The sequence below is a fragment of the Helianthus annuus genome, chromosome 3, assembly GCF_002127325.2.
Source record: "Helianthus annuus cultivar XRQ/B chromosome 3, HanXRQr2.0-SUNRISE, whole genome shotgun sequence".
Taxonomy (NCBI): domain Eukaryota; kingdom Viridiplantae; phylum Streptophyta; class Magnoliopsida; order Asterales; family Asteraceae; genus Helianthus; species Helianthus annuus.
In genome coordinates this window covers 100723541-100741265 of record NC_035435.2, presented here as the reverse complement: position 1 = coordinate 100741265, position 17725 = coordinate 100723541, and positions in this window count along the sequence as shown.

The window sequence follows — 17725 nt, the reverse complement described above, 5'->3', positions numbered from 1 at the left end:
CTTTTAACGGTTTTCAGTTTTATACTTCGGGGGTGAAATACATGTTACGATTATTACAAACGTTTTGTACATGGTTTGATTAGCTTAAGGAGGGTTTACTACTAGATCATGTGAAGGGTGGGTACAACACTTAAGGCCATTAATCCTCATTGTAGAACCAAGGGAAATGAGTGATAGATCTATTTGGGTGTAGCGAGCCCACACCCATGGGGACCAGGGTGGCCCATAGTGGTGACTATGTCTTCCAGCCGGAGGCCCGGTACAAATTTGCTAGGTTTGAGTCTTCCTGCACCATTTTACACATACCAATGGCCTTGCAAACCATTGGTGATCTCTTTTTCCTTATTGCTACATACCAGGGACTTTCATACATACAGACATACTTTAAAGGTTTATTCATACACATACACCTGAACTCGCTCAACTTTTGTTGATGTTTTTCAAACTACATGTATTTCAGGAAACTAGTGGATCTGGCAGGGGTATGCATGTGTCTTCAAGCTGTGTCGAGAATAAAAAGATGTTACCCATGGTTGTTGACTTTTGGGGATGTATCCTATTCCTGGACGGGATACATATTTCTAACTCAGGATTTATTTAAAGTCTTTTGTGGAGTCTTTATGAACTCAGTTGAACATGTCATGGTTTGTAACTTAAATTGGTGTCGATGTTTTCAAGACAAATATGTTGTGGTATTTTCTAAACTTAATTAATGGGTAAACATCTCATGTTTTTATCATATAGCGTTGTTATGATTGAATGCTATGGTATTAAGAAGTCACACCAAATAACCACGCTTCCGCAAAAGTCAGGGTGTGACAAGTAGAGACTAAATCCGCGAACCGTTGGTACCAGGCCCTAGGTGCTTGCTTGAGCTCGTAGAGAGACTTCTTCAATAAACAAACATGATGTGGATATCGAGGATCCCGAAACCCCATGGGCTGATGCATGTACACAGTTTCACCTAAAGTACCATGTCGAAAAGCATTTTTAACATCCGGTTGGTGAATGGGCCATGACTTAGAAACGACAATGCTTAGAACAGTTCGTATAGTGGCCGGTTTTACAACCGTGCTAAAAGTTTCACCACAATCAACCTCAATTTGTTGAGAACGTCCATCACATATGAGACGGGCTTTGTATCATTCAAGTGTACCAACGGCATGCTTTTTATGGCAAAAAATCCACATACTCCATACAATGTTCATGCCCGGTTGTGTAGGCACAAAATCCCACGTCTTGTTTTCAATGAGTGCACGAAACTCCTCATCCATGGCACTTTTCCAGTCCGGGTTAGTTAGGGCTTGAGTAGGTTATTTTTGTAGAGGATAAATGGATGCAGAAGTGTGAAGGTTAAATGCCGGTTTGGGTTTAAAAATGTCAGACATGGAACGTGTGGCGATGATGCGCTGAGTTGTGTGTGGAGTGGGTTGGGAAGGCTGAATGCATGGAGTGTTGTGGGAGGTGGTGTCAGCGGTGGAAGATGGGGATGGAGGGGGCACTGGAGTTGGGGACGGTGGGTTAGTGGATCAACAGTAGGTGATTGTGGGGATGATTGCATGGGACTATTAGGAGACAGTGGTGCAGGTGAATTTGCTGTGGGATGTGTAGAAGTCGACTCCCAAAATAGAGGGTGAAATGGAATGGTTAAGAAGTCATAGGTTGGAGGGGTTGGTTTCTGATGTTTAAAAGGGAAGACTTTTTCATCAAATATGACATCTCTAGAAATTTGCATTTGGTTGGTATTGAGATTGTAACACTTATAACCTCGATGGTTTGAAGGGAAACCGAGAAAAATGTTGGTGCATATGTCTGTCTACTTTGTCTTGTATCGAGTCTTGTAACTAGAATGATAGACCAGGACACGTAGTACGAGGAAAACGGGAAACTGAGCCGAACCAGCAGTTTCACACGAAGTGGCCAGTTCGTACGAACTGGAACTGACCAGTTCGTGCGAACTGGCATGTTGCTGGTTCGTGCAAAGTGGCTTGTCTATATATAGTGGTCTTGTCATTTCATTTGTAGAACTTTAGATTCCGGTAGCGAAGCTCTGCCGAAGTGTCTCCAGCCCATGTATCTTTGTCAAATCAATACAAGAGATAGTTAATGTGATTCTAAGTGCATATCAAGCTGAATGAAGATCGAATCAATGAATTCCGCCTCTGATTTGGTCAAGAACTCTTCTGAACGTATCGTTTAGATCGATTCAACAATCCTACAAGTGGTATCAGAGCTCAGGAGGAAGGGTTCTTACCGATTCAGCTTGTTTTCATTCGAAAATCTCATTTCTACTCATCTTTCTACACTTTTCATCAAATTAACTGAGATTTTACGGTTAAAATGGGCTGATTTTCACATATAATACGCGAAACACTGTTTTAATCAATCCGTGAAAAAATCAGAACCTAATTCAACCTAAAACCTGATCAAATTTGTCAAAAACACATCAGTTCGTTTGAACATGGCTCAGATCGTGTGAAATTAGGGTGTCAGTTCGCATAAAGTTGAACCAGGTCGTGTGGAAAAACAGTCCAGTTCGCACGAAATGGTCCAAGTTGCTTGAAAGGTGTCCAGTTCGCACAGTTTGACCCAGTTCGTTTGAACCAGGTCGTGCGAAGTGAGTCAATTCGTTTGAGTTTGCGTGTTCAGTTCGCACGAGGAGGTGAGATAGGTCAGTTCGTTTGAAATTGACCTCAGGTCGTACGAAGTGGGTAAAATATATTCAGGTCGCGTGAATATTTGTTCAGGTCGTACGAGCAGTTCATATATTTCTTGTAATTGCAATCGGTGTGTCTTTAAAACAATATCCTTGTGTTTGTTTTGAACGGCCCAATCAATATTAAGATAAAAGTTTATCGGCCCAATCACATCTTATATCAACACTATTTGTCGGCTATTTTTAAAATCAGTTTGCATGTGAACAAGTGGTGCGGCCCAATCATATATCAATGGCGCATGTGACTTTATAAGTAAGGTCCAATTAAAGTGATTGATAATAAAGAGATTGTCGGCCATCTTTAAATTCAGGTATTATATTTTGAACTATAAAGTGTTGTCAGCTCACAAAAGTCCATCGATCTAATAAAAATTAACGTTGATTGCAGTTTGTCAGTTAAGTGGACATTGAGGTCCAATAGAAATCCAATTGAAATTTAATATTGCTCGTAAATTGATTAGTGCACATGTGATAAAGTGGTCTGTTTGTGAGCATTTAATATTTGTCAGATATTTGATTCATCAGTTTGCATGTGATTTTTTATTGAAAGTCAAGATTCATTGCTGCTGAGGTCATATCACTACTCGGTCAGCCAAGTCGCACGAGGTCGTTAGAAGTTGCTCAGATCGTTTGGAATTCATTAGTTCGCACCAAAGTCAGATTGTTTGTGGTTCTCAGTTCGTTTTAAAATTAGCTCGTTTGAACAATCTGTTTTTGTGAACTCTCAAAACCGAAACATGGATTATGAAGAAGAAATGGCATATGTTTATTATTACGAATCTCAGCAATTCACTCCTAAAAAGGAAGAAGAAGAACCAGTTAAAACAGAAGTTGCTTGAGAATTTGATCACTCATCAGATGAAGAGAGTGATGATGACAGTGAAGAAATTCAAAAACTTGAATATTATAAAAGAGAATTTTCACCTGATTTGTATAATTTGTTTTTTTGCAGATAAAATGGAAAAGCTCAAAAAAGGACAAGCTGTGAAAAAGAAGAATCATAAGGCAGCAACTGTTAAAGAAAAGGTCAAATCCGAGAAGAAACATGTTGACAGTGCTCACCAAGAAAAATCTAAACAAGATGAGTTAACTGAGTTGTCACAGAACGGTGAAGTCAAAGAATCAAGTGCATCAACAAATGAAACTTCAAGTTCTGAACCAGTGTGCTCAAAATGTGATAAGTCTAGATCAGACAATGTCAAACTTCTGAAAGATGTGGAGAGTTTGACATTAGAAAACAAAATTTTAAAAGAAAATGAAAAAGAATTTCAAAATAAAATAACAATTTTAGAAAATGAAAAATTAAAAATTAAAAAAGATTTTAAAAATCAAATAAAAATTTTAGAAAATGAAAAATCTATTTTGAATAAAAATAATGTTGAAAATCAAAAAGCAATAAATTCTCATCTTGAGAAAATCACTCAACTTGAAAATGAAGTTGAGAGTGCTAAAAATAAAATTGATGATTTAGAAAAGAAATTGAAAGGTTTTGTGACCTCGTCATTAATACTAGATTATATATGTCCAAAACCGATCAATGAAATTCCAATAAGTGACGATGTCACAAATTATGATAAAATCATAATTGAAGATTGTGATGATAAATCTGATGATGAAAATGATAAAAAGAAAATATTTTTGAAATTAAAAGAAAAATTTCAAGAAACTGTTTTACAATCTACTAAAAAAGGTGAATGCTCAACGCAAAAACCTTTTAAGAAGAATGTAGAACAAAAACAAAATGTTAAAATTCTAAAAGTTTTCAAAGTAACAATAAAAGATCATCAGTTCAATCATCCAATTTTTAAAAAAAATCACAAAAAATTCTTCAAAGACAAATCATTACAATAATAGAAAACAGAGAAATGATGAGTACTACAAATCAAATCAATGTTATGATTTAAGTGTTTGGTTTGAAAGTGGAGAATGGTATGATAATAGGGTGTGTTACAAATGTGGTTTTGAAGGACACATTGCTGTTAACTGCCAGAGTCAGAGATGTGAGACGAGAAGATGCTATGAATGTCAAATCAAAGGTCATATTGCCAAAGATTGCCCAATGAGATCAAAGGGAAGATCGAGGGCTGAATCTCATAGAATGGTGAAGAAAACAGTCAAAATTGAAGAAAAGCCCAAAGAACAGAAAGTGAAATTATCACAAGGCCAGAAAGATAGACTGATAAAGAAAAGAAAAAAAGCGAGAGAGTATCTAGAAAAGATTTTGTCCTCGGATACTACCATGGATTCAGATACTAGTTCTAGTGAATCGTCTTGCTCTCCAAAGAATGATGAGTCAAGTAAAACGAATTCATCATATTCAAATCTAAGGACAACGGAGAAAATAAAGAAAGAAAAATTGGTTAATCAAACAAAGAAAGTTAAATTTTCAGATAAAACTGAACCAACAACGGACAAATTCAAAGTGTTTAAAAATTCAAAATTTGAGGTTGGTGAAAGTTCTAAAAGGTTTAACAAAAGAAATGTGAATCTTAACAACCAAATGTGGGTTGTTAAGAAATCAGATGTTAAATCTGGCGATGAATTTGTTTCTTCGGAAGCAAAGGAGCCACTTTCTGGCGATGAATCTGACTCGTAAAAATCAGAGGAGCCACCGGTAAACATAGAAAAGTCAGTACCGCCAATGGATGATGTCAACTTTCCACCATTGCGGGCTGCAAATTTAGAATAAAAAGGAATGTTCAAACACCTAGTGAAAATAACTCGGATGCATCCAAGGCTGGTCAGGCTTGGATGTCAGCATTGTTTGCTTGAAAATCCTGACTTACCGGAACTCCCAGGTTGGTAATTGGGGAGTAATGTTGGTGCATACGTCTGTCGACTTCGTCTTCGTTCGAGTCTTGTTCTTAGAAATGATAGACCAGGATACGTTGTACGAGAAAAATAGGTTTTTAGGTAAACCTGGTGATTTCGCACGAAATAAGAAAGACTATTTCGCACGAAATAGCACATGCCTATTTCGTACGAAATCAACCGCCTATAAATACCTGTGGTGCCATTTCGTTTGTAGACTTCTGATTCCGACGTTGAAGTGCTGTCGAAATGTCTCTAGCCTATAATCTGTTGTAAAATCAATAAACAAGACATATTAATGATATTCTAGTGCAATACAAGCTGAACGAAGACTGAATCAATGAATTCCGCATCTGATTCTGTCTGAGAACTCTTCTGATCGACTCATTTGGTCGTGAAAACGATCCTACATGTGGTATCAGAGCTCAGGAGGAAGAGTTCTTACCATTTAGCTTGTTTTCGCTGGAAAATTCTGATTTCTACACCTTCTTTTCAAAATTAATCAAGTTTTCACAGTTAAAATGGACTGATTTTAACATATAACGTGCGTAACATAGTTTTAACAAATCCTTGAAAGAATCAGACCTAAAATCGACCTAGAACTTGATCAATTTTGTCAAAAACAGATCGAACAGGTGACATCAGCAACATTTCGTATGAAATAGCTTACTTCGTGTGAAACAACATTGTATTTCGTGTGAAATTATCATCTCATTTCGCATGAAATCATCTTTATAAAGTTCATTTTGTACGAAATCACCTCTGTGGAATTCATTTCGCACGAAATCAACTGTTGGATATTCATTTCACACGAAATAGACATTTCACACGAAATCAGGTGTTTGAACTTCATTTCGTACGAAATCAACATTCATTTCGTACCAGAAGTCTATTTCGGTTTGAAACAGGCATTTCGTGTGAAAAGCGTATTTCATTTGAAAAGAGTTATTTCGCACCAAGTTGATTTCGTAAGAAAATTAATATCATTTGAAAGTGTTGATTTCGTTTGAAAGCTGAACTTGTGAAACTTGTTACTGAAGCATGGAAATTGAAGAATAAATTGCGTATTATTACTATGAATCTCAACAATACAGTCCTGTAAAGGAAGAAGAAGAACCAGTTTCAGAAAAACTAGTTTCAAAAGAACCAGATTTAAAAGAAAAGGTTTTAGATGTTGGTTTAGAAAAAGCTGAAAAGAATTCAGAAGTTGTTTCAGAAAAAGCTCCAGTTTTTTATCACTCATAAGAGAGTGACGATGAAAATGAAGAAATTGAAAGACTTGAATATTATAAAAGAATGCTTGCACCTGAATTGTATAATATATTTTATTCAGGTGCACCGGAAAAGCTTAAAAATAAACAAGCTGAAAAAATGAAGAATTGCAAAGTAGCTAATGTTGAAGAACATTTCAAATATGAGAAGAAACAGGTTGACAGTTCTCTTCAAGAAAAATCTGAACAAGATGAGATAACTGAGTTGTCACAAAACGGTGAAATCAAACCTGAAGAAAATGTTCAAGTGGTAAAAGAACAGGTTAAAGATGTTTCAGCTTTCAAGACTCAGAAGAAAGCTGAGGTTGAAAAGATGCCTGAAATTGTGTGCTCAAAGTGTGATCAATCTATATTAGATAATGTCAAATTCTTGAAGGACGTGGAGAGTTTGACATTAGAAAACAAAATTTTGAGAGAAAATGAAAAAGTATTTCAAAATAAAATAAAATCTTCAGAAAATGAAGATTTTTGGATAAAATTGGAAAATAAAAGTTTAAAAGAAAAAGAAACAAAATTTCAAGATCAAATAAAAGTTTTAGAAAATGAAAAATCTGTTCTTGAAGAGTATACGATTGAAAATGAAAAAGCAAAAAATTCTCAGTGTAAAAAATCTCTCAACTTGAAAAAGAAGTTGAGAGTGCTAGAAATAAAATTGCTGAGTTAGAAAAGACATTGAAAGGTTTTGTGACTTCGTCTGCATTACTAGCTCATATATGTCCAAAGCCGATCAATGAAATTCCAATAAGTGAAAATGTCACAAATTTTGACAAAGTCAAAATTGAAGATTGTGATGATGAAACTGATGATGAAAATGAGAAAAAGAAAATATTTTTGAAATTAAAAGAAAAGTTTCAAGAAACTATTTTACATTCTACTGAAAAAGGTGAATGCTCAAAGCATCAACCTGTAAAGAAGAATGTAGAAAAAAAAAACAAAATGTTAAAAATTCATAAAATGTTCAAAACAAAAATAAAAAATCATCAGTTCAATCATCCAATAAAAAATCACAAAAAGTTAAAAATCAAAACTTACAAAAAGTTGGTAATAAGTGGTGCAGGTTTGACCATAGTGCTCAAAAGTCAAATCAAGCTTCCAAAAGAGGAGATTACCACAAGGCCAAACAATGTTATGATCTAAGTGTGTGGTTTGAAAATGGAGAATGGTACGATAACAGAGTGTGTTACAGATGTGGTTATCAAGGACACATTGTTGTTAACTGCCAGAGCAGGAGTTATGAGACAATAAGATGCTTTGAGTGTCAAATCATAGGTCACATTACTAGAGATTGCCCAATGAGATCAAAAGGACGACCGAGGGCTGAATCTTATGGAAAGATGAAGAAATCAGTCAAAGTCGAAGAAAATCCCAAAGAATAGAAAGTGAAAGAAAAGAAAGTAAAACTTTCACAAGGGCAGAAAGACATACTGAGAAAGAAAAGGAAGAAAGCACGGGAGTACCTTGAAAAGATTTTTTCCTCGGATACAACCGGAAAATCAGATAATAGTTCTGATAAATTGTTTCGCTCACCAAAGAATGATCAGCCGAGTAAAACGAATTCAGCAGATACAAATCTGAGGACAGAAAAGAGAGTAAAGAAAGAAACAGTGGTTAATCATAAGATTAGCAAATCAAAGAAAGTGAGATTTTCACTTCCTGGCGATGAATTTGTTTCTTCGGAAACAAAGGAGCTACCTGTTGGCAATGAATTTGACTCATCAAAGTTAAAGGAGCCACGTTCGGGCGATGAATCTGGTTCGTCAAAGCCAGAAGAGTCATCTGTTGAGGTAAAAGGTGAGAATTCCGTTAAGAAAATGAATGATGCAAGTTTTCCATCATTGTCAAATGGAAATTTCAAACAATAAATTGAAAAGAAACCGAGTGACGATTACTCAAAGACACCCAAGGTTCGTCAGGCTTGGGTGGATCTCTTCAAATGAAAAACCTGACTTGCCGGAACTCCCAGGTTGGTAATTGGGGAGTAGGAATCGGCATCTTTCTTGAGAAATGTTTTATCGAGGACATTAAGTTGTACTTGATTTAACTTTCGTTCAAATGGTTGAAAAAGAGAAACAAAGTGATGAAGTAATCCCCTATCCTACAAATGGTAACAACAAAACTATTTTTTTTCTGAAAAACCATTTTGATTAAAAAAAACTTAAGTGTTTTGAAATCATAATGGGAAAATAGTTTGTTGTAAGGGGGAGTTCTGATTGTTTACGCCAAGTGGATGGCGAATTGAAGCAATCCAAATCAGTTTGTCAAGTTTGTATAGTTTGTTTTCAAATTTTCCCAGAAAATCAAAATTGAAACATATTTTGATTTTAGGGGGAGTAAAATTTTTAGAAAAAATCGAAAATTTGAAAAACAAAAACATTGAAAAATTCAAAAGGAGTTTTGTTGAAAAAAGGGAAAATGATAGTACATCAGCTAGACAGTTGCGGCACGCTAAAGAAATGCAAAGTTTAAAAGCTTTAAACAGTCTCGCTGATGATATGCCGATAGGTTTTTATACATTTAGTAAGTTTGTTCGGGATATAAATCTAAATAATCATTTGCTTATTACGTGGGGAACATCTCTAGGATATATAGGTAACCCCTGAAATCATGTTTGAAAGACTCTATTTCTAACATACTAGGTCTTTGTAAGTGATGATATCTGGGGTATTATACCAGGACTTCTGATTTTGCGGAAGCAATAGCCTAGTCCTCGTATAATACTTTGCATAAGCTTTAAATCTTAAAGCCCGCCCTCAGTATAAAAAATGATGACACATTGAAAAATGTTAATCATGTGCTGTTGAAGAAAAGATCTCCAAAGGGGACCCACCTAAAAGTTGAGCCATCATCTCTCTGTACGAACGGAAGTTCTAACTTGAGCTCTCATGGCCTCGCATTTACCCCTTACAGATATCATTAGTGTACACTCACCTGTAAGACTGAATATAGTAGTCTGAATACAGGAGTATATTCTGAGATGGTACATACGTATAAGTTAAGATCATAAAAATACTAAATACGTATCCTGAACATATTGAAATTTGTGTGAAAATTTAAGAGGATTAGTATATCGGCAATCTAAGCGAATTGTTTAATTCTGAATATGAAATCAAAAGCTTAACGGTACTTGTAATTTGTCGATAGCTGATATGATTCCCTAGCACAAACTCACAAAAATATTGTTTGTATCTATTTCTTTACTGCTTTCAATTAATATCAAAAATCCAAAAATATTGTGTTTTAGTTTGAAATTTTGAAATTTCAAAAAGATTTTCGACAACGGATGCTGATGAGCTGATTTTCAAAATTCCAAGTGCTAAACAGGATGAACAGGGTTGGGAAAGTTTGATTGAGATGAAATTTGATCTTGAAAAAAATTATATGGTTCATTAAGTTGAAACCAAACTTGAAGTGGTGTAATTGCAAGTGGTAAGAAAAGATTCTAAAATTGTTAAATCTTAAATAAGTAAGAATCTTATGTTCTGGAAAAAGAATGTGCATGTTAAAGCCAGGTTCCTGAGTCTGAGTGTTACAGAGAGCCAGGCTACAATTCTTGAACCTGTGAAGGATGAAAGGCTGAACTGAGTTTAAGCCAGGATTCGATCTCAAGGTAATAGCTAATTCCAGACTGCGATCCCAGCTTGATGAAAGGGGGAGTCTGACGAGGTTCGAGCCAGAGATAGATCCTGGAACAACATTCGAGAAAGAGTGGATGTAGATGCTGAAAATTTTATGAAATCAACATTCAAGGGGGAGTGTTGTTATTGATAAAAAGAAAATAGAGTTTGAGTATTCCTTCAGTGTCAACTTTTGTAAAAATGAGTAGTTCGATCAAGACTGAGGAGTTGACATGCTGAAGACTCGCACCGAAGACTTCGTCATCCGAGGGGGAGTCTGTTGGTGCATACGCTGTACGAGAAAAATAGGTTTTTAGGTAAACCTGGTGATTTCACACGAAATAAGAAAGACTATTTCGCACGAAATGAACATTGTTCATTTCGCACGAGATAGCACATGCCTATTTCGTACGAAATCAACCGCCTATAAATACCTGTGGTGTCATTTCCTTTGTAGACTTCTGATTCCGACGCCGAAGTGCTGTCGAAGTGTCTCTAGCCTGTAAACTGTTGTAAAATCAATAAACAAGACAGATTAATGATATTCTAGTGCAATACAAGCTGAACGAAGACTGAATCAATGAATTCCGCCTCTGATTCTGTCTGAGAACTCTTCTGATCGACTCATTTGGTCGTGAAAACGATCCTACAAGTAGGAATCAGCATCATTTTGTTGTGAATTTCTCAAGCTGACAACTACAATTGGTATTATTCTTGAAAAATGTCAAATGATAATTTTTACAAGTGGTGAAAGATAAGAAAAGTGATCTTACAAGTGGTTAATCAAGGTCATTAAGTTGAACTTAATTTAACTTTCATACAAGTGGTAATTGGAAAACAATGTGATGAATCCCCGATTCTACAAGTGATATCAACAAAACTAATTTTCCGGAAAAACCATTTTGATTAAAACAAACTTAAGTGTTTTGAAATCATAATGGGAAAATAGTTTGTTGTCAGGGGGAGTTCTGATTGTTTATGCCAAGTGGATGGAGAAGTGAAGCAATTCACATCAGTTTGTCAGTTTATTTGTACAGTTTATTGCGTTTTTTTTTTCAAATTTTCCTTGAAAATCAAAAATTGAAACATATTTTTGATTTTAGGGGGAGTAAAAAATTAGAAATTTTGAAAATTTGAAAAAATCCATAAACAAGATAAAACCAGAAAAATCCAAAAACATTGAAAAATCAAAAATGAGTTTTGTTGTAAAAAAGAGGAAATGATAGTACATCAGTGGACTATCACAACATGCTAAAGAAATGGAATGTCAAATGTTTTTAAACAAGCCTCATTGATGATGTGCCAGTAGACATCGCACAACTAGTAGATTGAATTTGAGATATAAACCTAAATATCAATACTTACTTATCTCGCGGGGAACATCTCTCGGATATATGGGTAACCCCCGAAATCTTGTTTGAGAGATTGCCTGATTCTGAGATACTAGGTCTTTATGCTGTTTGATATTTGGGGTATTATACTTAGTCTTCTGATATTGCGGAAGCAATGGCCTAGAGTTTGTATAATACTTACGCGCTTTAAAAAGCTTACCCTCTGCATAAAAATTGAAAAATATCGAAAGATATAAATCAATTGCAGTTGAAGAAAAGATTATCTAAAGGGAACACACCAAAAGTCGAGCCTTCATCTCTTTGACTGAATGGAAGTTCATACCTGAGCTCTCAAGGTCTCGCACTAACCCAGAATACAGATATCAGATTGGTATACTCACCTGTAAGACTGCATCTAGGGAATTTTGATACGGGAGTATATTCTGAGGTGGGACACGCGAATAAGTTTAAGTTCTTAAAACACTAATTCGTATCTCGAATCGATTGAAACTTGTCTAGAGGTTTAAGTGGACAACAATACTGACAATCTAAGTGAATTTGTTTAGAACTTAAAGTCTAAAAAGGTCAACGGTGTTAGTGTTTGTCTCAAAAACTGATATGATCCTCTTACACAAACTCACAAAAATATTGTTTGTAAATATTTCTTTACTGCTTTTCATTAAAACAAAAATCCAAAAAGATTTTAGTGTGTTTTAGCATAAAATTTTGAAAAATCAAAAAGATTTTATTTCATCTTATTTTCGACAACTGTGTTGAAAAGCTGATTTTCAAAATTCCGAGTGCTATACATAATGACAGTGGTTTGGGAGAGTTTGTTTAAGATGAAAAATGAAAAATGAAAAATGTCATAATCTAACAAGTGATGTTTTGAGATTGATTTTACAAGTGGTAAGCATAGATTAAAATTGTTACAAAAATCTTATGTTTAGGTAGAGTTTGTGCAGGTAAAAGTGTTGCAAAAGCCAGGTTTCGACTCCTGAGGATATGCAGATTAGAGCCAGGTTTGTGAGAGATAGGCAACGGTTCTGATCCTGTGAAAGTTGCAAAGTAAGATCCCCGTGGCTAAGCCTGAGTAGAGTTTGAGCCAGGTTGCGATCTTAGAACGAAAGTTATTCCAGACTGCGATCCCAGTTTATTGAAAGGGGGGAGTCTGAAGACGTAAGAGCCAGATACATATTTTGGATCAACATCCAAGGGGGAGTCTGAAGACATTAAAGCTAGGTTCGAATCTTGCTGTCCACGCCAGCTGCTAATGCGGAAGAGCGTAAGGAATCAAGAGATCTGATCAAGAGAGAGAATAGAGTCAGGTTGAGAATCTGGAAGAGAGAAGATAGAGATTGAGGATGCTTACAGCGAAAGATACTTTGAGAGAGCGTGAAGGCTAATGAAGACTGAAGACTCGTCATACTGAAGACTCGATACTGAAGACTCGTCAACATCCAAGGGGGAGTTTGTTGGTTCATATGTCTGTCTACTTCGTCTTGTATCGATTCTTGTAACTAGAATGATAGACCAGGACACATAGTACGAGGAAAACGGGAAACTGAGCCGAACCAGCAGTTTCACACGAAGTGGCCAGTTCGTACGAACTGACCAGTTCGTGCGAACTGGCATGTTGCTGGTTCGTGCAAAGTGGCTTGTCTATATATAGTGGTCTTGTCATTTCATTTTTAGAACTTTGGATTCCGGTAGCGAAGCTCTACCGAAGTGTCTCCAGCCCGTGTATCTTTGTCAAATCAATACAAGAGACAGTTAATGTGATTCTAAGTGCATATCAAGCTGAATGAAGATCAAATCAATGAATTCTGCCTCTGATTTGGTCAAGAACTCTTCTGAACGTCTCGTTTAGATTGATTCAACGATCCTACAAAAAACACATGGGATAGAGCGATCAACTAGTTTATGGATAGTAGGGAGGGTAGGAGGGGGTAACAAAGGCAACCGAAAACACGTAGGTGAGTGTATGTTGATACCCGATGATAAATTGTTTGTGTAGGTGTCGAGTTGTTTAGAACTTTGGTGGTTAAGATGTTAAGGAGGTACGCTGCATGTTCGAGAGTGTGGTGTCAAAATGTTTTCGGAATGGACGAATGAGATAGGATGGTTTGCATGATATTATTAATGGAGCGGATTTTGCGTTCCGCTTTACCGTTTTGAGAAGAATTGTAAGGACATGAAAATCAAAAAGTCATGCCACTGGCCTTGCAAAATTCATGGAATAAACTGTTGTTGTACTCACGACCATCGTCAGTCACACTGGAAACATTTGATGGAGGTGTGAAATTGAGTTGCTATAAGTTTGTGAAAATCTAGAAATTTAGAATACACCTGTGATTTACGTTCAATAGCAAAGATCCACAAGAAATTAGTTTTATCATCTAGAAATAAATATAATAACGACAACCATTCCATGATAAAATGGGTGATGTCCATAGATCACTATGGACGATATCAAAGGGCAAGTAAGTACAATTACTGGAATCATGAAATGGCATTTTTTTATATGTTTTCCAATAATACACGATTGGCAAATAGACTAAGTCTTGACATTATTAGATAAGAAAGGTGAACAACGTTTTTGAAAACTAAAAATATTATTGTCGGGGTGTCCAAGACGTTGATGCCTAGTATCTTGAGACATGGCAAAAAAAGTAGATGCGTTAGGAACTTGAGCTTGGATGCTTGAGGTGAAAGTGAGCGGGTAAAGATCGCCGGTACTGTCACATCTAAGAAGAGGTGTCTTGGTTCGGAGATCCTTCACAACATTACCAAAAGGATCAAATTCTATAGAAACGTGGTTGTCGGTTGTGAACCGACGAACCAAAATCAAATTTTTAACAAGGTTACGTGCAAAAAGAATATTATTTAATTGAAAGCTTAGAAAGGGTGGAGGTAAAGTATGGTTTCCAACTGCATGGACTTGAATGGAAGTGCCATCTCCGACTGTGACATTTCGTGAAGACACATTAGTAAAACAAGAAGTAAGATTATTAGAGTTGTGAGACATTGTACCTGTTGCGCCGGTATCCATGTACCAAGTTTGATCTGGTGGATGTAAAGACATGGTGTTAAATACCTGATCCAATTTTGTAGGAGTGTAAGTGGGCTCAGTAGCAATAAAGGTCTGTTGGGACTGAGGACGCGGGCCTAGAAACCCCTGATGTGGACTTGGGTAGGGACTTGAGCTTTTATAGGTGGGTCGTGGCTGCTGGGCTGGAGAAGTGGGGTACAGGCAAGGTGGAGTGGGCCAGTTTGGATAAGGGCTGTAGGGCGTGGCCTAGTTTGGATACAATTTATTTGGGTCGGTGCTATTATTGGGCCACGATGGTTGATTGGCTGACCACTGTGGTGAGTTTGAATTGGTAGGGTAAGGAGATTTCGGGTTGGGGTTGCTAGGTGCCTCGTTCTAGCCGGGTGATGAGTGACGACCACACCCGCGACCTCGGCACGACCACAAACACGTCCACCACGAGTATTGGATTGAGAGGATTGATGCGAAGTGGGAGGTGGAGGGTAGGTTTGCTGGTGAGAGGTGTGGAGTGTCGTATCATTTGAAACACAGTTGGCTTTAGTTGTTTCCTCAAGGCATAACTGTGATCTAGCCTCGTAAAAAGTCAGGAGAGGTTTGGTATTCTGAATAATGGAAGCAATGCCACCATAGGCTTCCGAAAGGCCTCTTAACAATTGAATAACTAATTTCGGTGACAGGGGAGCCGATATAAGCGGTCATACTTGGAAAAGAGTTAAGACGGACATTAGCAAACTTGCGTTCAAGATAAACAGCTCTTGTAGTTTGATTGTCGTGAAAAATGCTTCGGATAATCGTCCAAGCATAGGCTGCGGTGGAGTCCGGGCGAATGATAGTGCTGAGTAGATCGGAAGAAATGGTGCCATAGATCCATTGAAGGTCTATGGCTTGGAGATATCCCATATCTCATTTGTGGAAGAGGCTGCCGGACCCGTATCCTTGTCTTTGACAGCTTCCTTTGCCGCAGGAGTAGTGTCTTCCTTATGAGAGGAGAGATGATCAATGACTTTATAAACACAACAGTGAATCTTGAATAACTCGGCCCATGCTGCATATTGGCTCGTCTCCGATTCCAGAGTAATAGGAATGAGAGTTTTGATATTGGTGACGGTAATAGTAGGGTGGGTTTTCGGATCCATTGATGTAGAGGGATAGGGAATGGAAGAGGGAAGGCCACAAAGGGTGGTAGGAGGTGGCGACAGAGGGTGGTAGAGGATCGAAAAATTAGAGGGAGAGAGAATAGTCTCTTGATACCATGAAAGTAGGGTAAATTCCCTATGTCTATTATTCCATATCTCAACTATATTTATAGATTACAATGGGTTGGCTATTTTATTTTTGTTACAAATATTTACACTTAATAACAAATATTGTGCATATCTTCTAATAATAACTTATAACTGACTTATGGTGTTTTTGTTAGAAAAATCTTGATTTAAGTGCACTTAAACAATCTTTACTTACTATTAAAGGAGACTATTGGCTGACATCGCAAACTCAGCTTTTCTTACTTAATTATTACATCATAATATCACATTCATTTATTTAAAAAATCACTTCATTTATTTAAAATACATAAATTATTTAAACATCTTCATTTTAATGTGAATTTCAAAATAGAGATCGGGGTTTTTACATGGGGCTCAATTAATGCTTTGCAGGTTATGCACTGTGATTTATATAACTCATCTTCTCTCCTCCTCCTCCTCCTCCAAAACTCATTTTTCATCTTCAAATCTACTATAACTTTCCACCTCCCTCACCAAATCATTGGTTGTCTGTTCCGAACTCAACACAATCAATCTTCCACATCTTCGTAAAAGTACAGTACGGCCTCTTATGAGAAAACCCTATAACCAATTCGCCGTTCTCTCTGAAGATCCATCATTGGATCATCCTCATCTTTATCCATTTAATGATAGCACAAGGTTCTCTACTCAATTTCTTTGACTTTACGGTAACATTCTCTACTCGATTTCAGAACATTGAGCTTGCTATTGCTAGTAACCTTACTGAGTTTCACCATCAAATCCAGGCCATTGATTTACACTTGAGTACTGATAATCAAGGACTAGGATTAGTTCACTAGTGTTCACAATCAAAAGGGTTGTTCACTTATGAACCTAACCAAATAAAATAGTTGCCTAAAAACATACTCAAAACAATTATTTAACTTATTATAAGAACACTGAAGAAAAGTTTCACACTGGCACAACCAAACTTAAAACTTTAAAACGCTTTAATGTTCATGTTTATAAGATTTTTTTAATTTGTTATATAATAAAACGTAAAAAGACTATTTTACCCTTCATTAAAAGGGAGGAAAAGGCAGAAAAGTATGTTAACTGAAAAACCTGACCAGATTTTGATTTTGGATGAAAATGGCAACAAAATTGAAACCAAAGGGGACCCAGATTCAAAAGGGTTTGAGTTTTTGACTAAAGTGGCAAAAGTGACCAAATCCAGGGACCATTTTGGCAGTTTACTCTATATTTTATTATAGTATAAAACAATAGAAAACACATGTGAAGAGAAGGAAAGAAGCCAAATAGTGACAAATTAACGTCTTCCACTTTCTACCTACTTTCAAAAAAGGCCTAGGGATGAGATCGGTACGATACCTGTACCGTACCGGTACCGATACCGTAAATACCCTTACTGAAATTGAGGAAATGTGGATACCGATTACCGTACCATATTTATAGATTCGGTACCGGTACCAGTATCGGTACGGGTATTTCGGTACTTTACCATATTGGTACCGCTTTGGTGTGATCCATTGTTTTACCTAAAAAAATTCATGTGCAACCCATCCATCCATTATTAATTGAACTAGAGTAATATATAGAGGAATATAAACAAAGGGTAAACATATTAAGTAGTCAAAAAAATCAAAAGGTAAACATCCATGGGTTCGACTTTTAACATCCAAA